The sequence below is a fragment of the Amphiprion ocellaris genome, chromosome 10, assembly GCF_022539595.1.
Source record: "Amphiprion ocellaris isolate individual 3 ecotype Okinawa chromosome 10, ASM2253959v1, whole genome shotgun sequence".
NCBI lineage: Eukaryota > Metazoa > Chordata > Actinopteri > Pomacentridae > Amphiprion > Amphiprion ocellaris.
In genome coordinates this window covers 32,869,302-32,875,573 of record NC_072775.1, presented here as the reverse complement: position 1 = coordinate 32,875,573, position 6,272 = coordinate 32,869,302, and positions in this window count along the sequence as shown.

Below are 6,272 nucleotides of genomic sequence, written 5' to 3'. Positions count from 1 at the left end.
TTCATTCATTTTGAGCAGTTTGTTTTTTCACACATTGAAATTTGAGGCTGTTTGAACAACAATCATCAAGAACATTGCAGGAACTGTTAAAGATAAAAAGCCTGGAAATTTCACAGTTATTTCTCATCATGCCATTCACTGGAAATCTGAAATATTAAGTAAATGGATGAAATAGTATTTGATTATCGATCAGCTGAATTATGAAAAAAATACTTCATGAAAAGTTCAATCTTTAAACACACATTAGCAAAAAAAAAAAAGTAGTGATTTTCTGAACCAAAAGTACCTGTATGTCACAAAAATACAAAACATATACAATACTGTAATATAAAATACTGATACTGAGGAAGAATTCGGAAAAAAAGTATTTAGTTTTGTCTATACTGTTTATGAATAAATTACTAAACAATGTTTATAAAAAAAATTCTCGGCAACAGGAAGAATATTAGACTTGGTAGGTGAATAAAATATGACATTTAGTTAAAGTATCAGGGACAGTTAAACAGAAGAAAAGTCCGCTTCGATCAGCTGCTACAAAAAAAGAGAAAAAAAGAAAACAGGTCACTGTTTCTGCCGGAACTTCATAGCGTGACACCCGGCGGAAGTAAACAATGAAATGCGGAAACAGCGTTCGCTATGCTGCTTTGTGGACTCAGATGGCAGACTTTTAAGCTGTAGCGTCTCGACTAAATATTTCGTTAGTTGAGGTGACGATGAGTAGAGCTCAGAATCTTAGAGTGGATCAACGAGCGACTCCCTGCTGAAGAAATATTCACAGAGTTTGAAAAAAACAAACAAAAGCATCACCCAGTACGAGGATCGTCTGGAAAAAACGTTACAAATTATGTGTATGTAAGAGGTCAACACACTGAATGTGAGACACAGAGTTTGGAACCATGACATATACTTGGGAGCTAACAAAGAACACACAGGCTAACATGCTAACGTGACAACAGGACCTGTTTATTTACAACGACAGAAGTTAACTTCCCATCTGGCAGTTAAGGAACGACTTGAGGAAAACTTAACCTGCAACACTGTGTGAAACTTTGTGAGACATTTCAATTAAACCTTTACTGCTAAATGCTTGTTGAAACCCTTTTTGTTTTTACACGTGTGAAACATTTATTCTCTTTGTGAAAATACGAATCAACAAAAGGTGTTGCCACTACGAAAGACAACATGATAAATGTGTTTAACAATTTAAATCAGCACCACGAACCTCTGTATCATGAATGCAAAGCCAGAACTGAATGCCAGCTTTGCAGCTTTTATACTTTATAATACTATATTTTTTTGTATTCTGTACTCCAGTAATATTCTATTTATATTATGAATGCCACCAAATTGCACCTTATTCTAAATATTATTTTTTTTATTGCACACTTCCGTAAATATCAGCATTTTAAGCACCTATCTCTTCAACCAGCACAATTTACACGCCAATTGCATGCTCTTTTACGTACATTGTTACTCTTTCTATCTATCTTGTATGTAACGTGTAACCTACTGGATAGCTTGAATTTCCCCAAAAGGTTGAATAAAGCAGTTTTATTCAGACAGTTGAGTGGATAAACAACAAAATTATCTATGTGATGTGTACAAAAGCATCCAGTGTCGTTTACCATTAGATGCTTATTGATTCTTTGTCTATTACAGAATAATACATGCATAAAAATTCCCACTTATTTGGAGATGCACATGTTTTTCTTTCTGCTGTGTAAGGGCTATACATTTTTTTAAAAACAGATAATTATATATATTTTCTGCATCAAACACTGTGCTCTTAAGTTGACTTTGCTGTGGTGGCTAGTCCTCGACAAATTGGAAGATGTGTTTTCCTAATGTCATTTTAGTGACTTGTTTTTCTTGTGTCACTTTGTCAGAGCTCCCACACTACTGCTTCTGTCAGACTGAGGAAGCTGTCACTGCAAAGCAGCTCTGTAGTCAGGAGAAGGACTCCAGTGTTGACCAGGAGGACCCAGAGCCTCCACAGATTGAAGAGGAAGAGGAGGAACTGTGCACCAGTCAGGAACGAGAGCAGTTTGTACTGAAGCAAGAGACTGATCCCTTTATGGTGCCTCTTACTTTTGAGGAAAGCAACCAAAGTGAAACAAAGTCAAACAGTGATCAGCTCTTCTCTCACAGTTCTCCTGTAACTGAGAGCCCAAATGAGAAAGGAAGTTTTTCCGTGTCACAGAGTCATGTTGATACTAACACAGGTAAAAAGACTGTAAAATGTGATGTCTGTGGAAAATCCTTTGCAAATAAATCCCAAATGAAGAAACATCAAAGATTCCACACAGGTGAGAAGCTGTACTCATGTGGTAAGAGATTTACTCAGAATCCTACTTTGACTGTCCACATGAGAACTCATACAGGTGAGAAGCCGTACCTTTGCAACACCTGTGGAAAGAGATTTAATGACTTTTCAGCATTTAAGAAGCACACAGGAGAGAAACCATATCGTTGCAACACATGTGGGAAAAGTTTCAGTATCAGCACTCAGCTGAAAGTTCAGGGTGGGTGGGTGGGGGGTGGGGGTGGGGGGGGGTATTTGGGTCCAGCCCTAGCAACAGGTTGAAGCTTCATGGAGAAAAGTAAGCAATGAAATTTTTGTCCAACTTTTCAGAGAATAACTGAAAACATACTTTATTGTGGTATATCGTGATATATATCATTATCGTGATATAAAAATAATCCATATCGTGATATATGATTTTTTCCATATCGCCCAGCACTAAGTGGTAATTTGAGAGTCCACATGAGAACTCACACAGGTGAGAAGCTGTATTGTTGTGAAACATGAGAAAAGTTTTAACAGTGCTCATCTAGAAGTTCACATGAGAAGTCACAGAGGCGAAAAACTGTATCTCTGTAACACCTGTGGGAAAAGATTTAGTGACCTTTCAGCATCTTCAAGGCACTCGGCAATCCACACTGGTGAAAAGCCGTATTTTTGTACAACATGTGGAAATTTTTTTTATTACAAGTGGTAATTAGAAGGTCCACATGAGAACACACACAGGTGAGAAGCCTTACCTTTGTAAGACCTGTGGGAGAAGATTTAGTGACCCATCAGCACGTAAAAGTCATACAGGAGTCCACACAGGTGAGAAACCATATTCTTGCAAAATATGTGAGAAAACATTCACTCAAAGAGGTAGTTTGAAAGTCCACATGAGATTCCACCCAGGTGAGAAGTCATCATCCTGAGCTATAGAGATGTTTACTTCTGTTATTCCTCAAGCCCCTGCCTAAAATTAGACCCAGGTGTTACCTCACACAATAGCTCAACTTTGTTTAATCCTGCCCCTCACTGCGTTGCTGCTCCCTGGTTAACCATTTGGACAGTCCACCAAGTTTTGTCTACTTTCTGGAGCTCCTTCTGCTATTTCTAAACTACGAGCTACGAGCAAAGCACACAAAATGTTCTGTTGTTTGCTGCAAGAGTGAGCACGAGAAAATTCATGCACTCCTCGCATCTCAGGAACTGAAAATCCAGTCATTTATTTATTTAACTTTGATTGTATGCACACAGGTCTTAGCTCTGTGGAAACCAATAAACAAATAGTAGATGGATCTGTTTTCATGTCTCTGTATTTACATCTGTTTGCTTCTGTCATGCTCTCTGTGTTCACATATACTCCATTTTAGTACAGGCAAAGTCTCAGTTATGTTCTTGTGTACATATTTTTTCTTTCTGTTGTCAGACAGTGGAATGAGTATTAAGTAGTGACTAAAATGCAGCAAACTAACACTGCATGCTAACTGGCAATCACTACACAGCCATTTACGAAGCAGTGACTCTCCACTGCTTAAAATACTTGTTTTGTTCGTGCAACACTGCCTGACAAACTCAGTTTAAAACTCACTATGCAGATTTTTTTTTTTTTTAAATGTAAAGCGATTGCTCAGAGAGAAAGAAGTGCACAAAGTCCTGGTCTCAAACACATTCATGTTTCAGCTCCCATGTGGTCATTGTCTGAACCAGGGGTTATAAAGTTGTGACAAAATTCACCAAATTTATAGCATTTTGAGCTGAAACATTTAAATACACACTGTGGAGACATTCCTACTTTAAGTATTTTATTTTCAATCTTGTCTTTCCAAACTAAGTGTGTTTCATTGTTAATTCGAAGAAATGCTCCACTGCTCAACTCATAGGAGGAAACTTAATCACTGACTGTATCAGGAGTTTAATTCGGTTATTTGCTTGTGTTTAGATTTCTTAAATTAGATGAATACTGGGAGCTGCTACCGTGACAATACCAAACTTTAAATTATTTTATCTATACTGAGTGAGCAGCTGTTTAATTTAGCTATATTTTGGCAAAACTATGAGCATTAACAAAATTATAGAGAGGTTGATTCTACTGAATAAAGAGACAGAGAGGTTACTTTGTTTTTAGTTCACCTGTTTAAACAGATTAGAGTATAATAGTTTGAATATCAGCTGATGGCAGCTTCAGTTCTTCTAAAAGATATTTCATTGTCAATGTTACATATGATTAGTGTTTCTTGGTTAATTTTTAAGTGCAGGATCATAACTCTTACTTTTTTATTGTCCAGAAGAAGACATAGCATGGTGACTTAAATCATATGATTTTCTGGTGAAGGAACTGCAGAAAGTATTTGTATCCTGATGCTGCAGGTCAAAACAGGATTTTGTTGCTCAGTAAGGAGGTGAACTGTGAAGTTTGGCTGTGGTTTGCTGCTCTCTTCCTGTGAGTTTGACATCTGACAGTTTTTGTTCAGGCTGCGTGGATCATTTCACACTGTGTGAACCTTCCCAGCAGCATCAGATGGCTGAACGTTCACTTTAAATTATGTAATCACCAGTTTACAGCCAGGCGCTTCTCTTGAAGCTCTGAAATATTCTCTCTGAGGAAGACTGTGGCGTGAATTAACTTTGCCATCATTCAGACGAGTATGTAGAATCACTCTGAGTGGATTTTCTTCTGTCTTCTGGTACCATGGAAGCTGTTTTTTTTTCCCAACACCATATAGATATAGACATGTACACACACATCTTACAGGTTTTTATAGGTTGCAGAAAAATGTTTGCTCAGTTCTAAACAGAAGAATGCATTTCATATTATTTTAAGTAAACTTTATTTCTATAGCACTTTTCACAGAAAAGATTCACAAAGTGCTTCACAATACAACACAAAATGACAATAATATAAAACAACACATTAATACACATGACAACATGATATTAAAATACTGTCACTGACCATTTCATCAACCAAAAGCTTGTCTAAATAACAGTGTTTTCAGCTGACTTTTAAAAGAGTCGACTGAATCAGGCAGACGCAAGGACCGAGGTAAAGCATTCCACAAACAAGGAGCAACAGACTGAAACCCCAAAAGGGAAGTTTGTTTCCTTGATATTATATTTGATCATTTTCACCACAACAAACTCCAAAGTAGCGAATGTCTCAAAGGAAAATTCTGCACTTGCACAGACAAACCTCCAACACTTTGCACCTTGTAAACAAAATAAGTCACAAAGGATTTTAAAAATTAATGTGTTTTCCTCTGGCTGTTTGTCTCTGCTGTCTCTCTTATTAGATTAAATAAAGGTTATGTTTCAATAAGGTCCTTGAAAGAGACCTTAAACAAAAGTTTGCCCCAAGTTACAGGATCTGCTGCTGGTGTTGAAATGAAAAATTGAAAGAGTAAGACTGCCACCATGTGGTGATCTAGAAGAGATGCATGTTGTCATGAACACTTCCTGAATCTTCTTGCCAGTGGTGCTCTGGTGTGGGAACAAAATGGAGTAGCTTTGGTGCTTATTAACCACTTTAGAGCTAATGTATGAACAAACATGTTTCCACTCTGCTTTTAATGACCAAACTACGCTTTCAGATCAGTCATGATATTTAAAGAGTAATGATGACTGAAGTACAGATATTCGATGATATTCAGTGGTGGAAGAATCATTCAGGTACTTCAAGTAAAAATAACCCATTACTGCATTAAAAAAGCATATAGGAGCAAAATGAAGTTAAAGCATTAGAGTACAGCAGCATATTGTTGTAGCTCCTGCAGGTGGAACTAGTTTGAACTACTTTCTATCCAGTTTTATACACAATGACAGATAAGCCTGAGACTGAGAGAGGAAAGAAGAAAAGCAAAGTTCTAATCCACAGTTTTTCTCTGATCCTTGACTTTTGCTGAGATCTTTGATCATTTGAACGTTTAGAGGGTAAAAATCTCTATTTCGTTAAGCTGTTAACTCATAGACATCTGAAATGTTGGCGCGA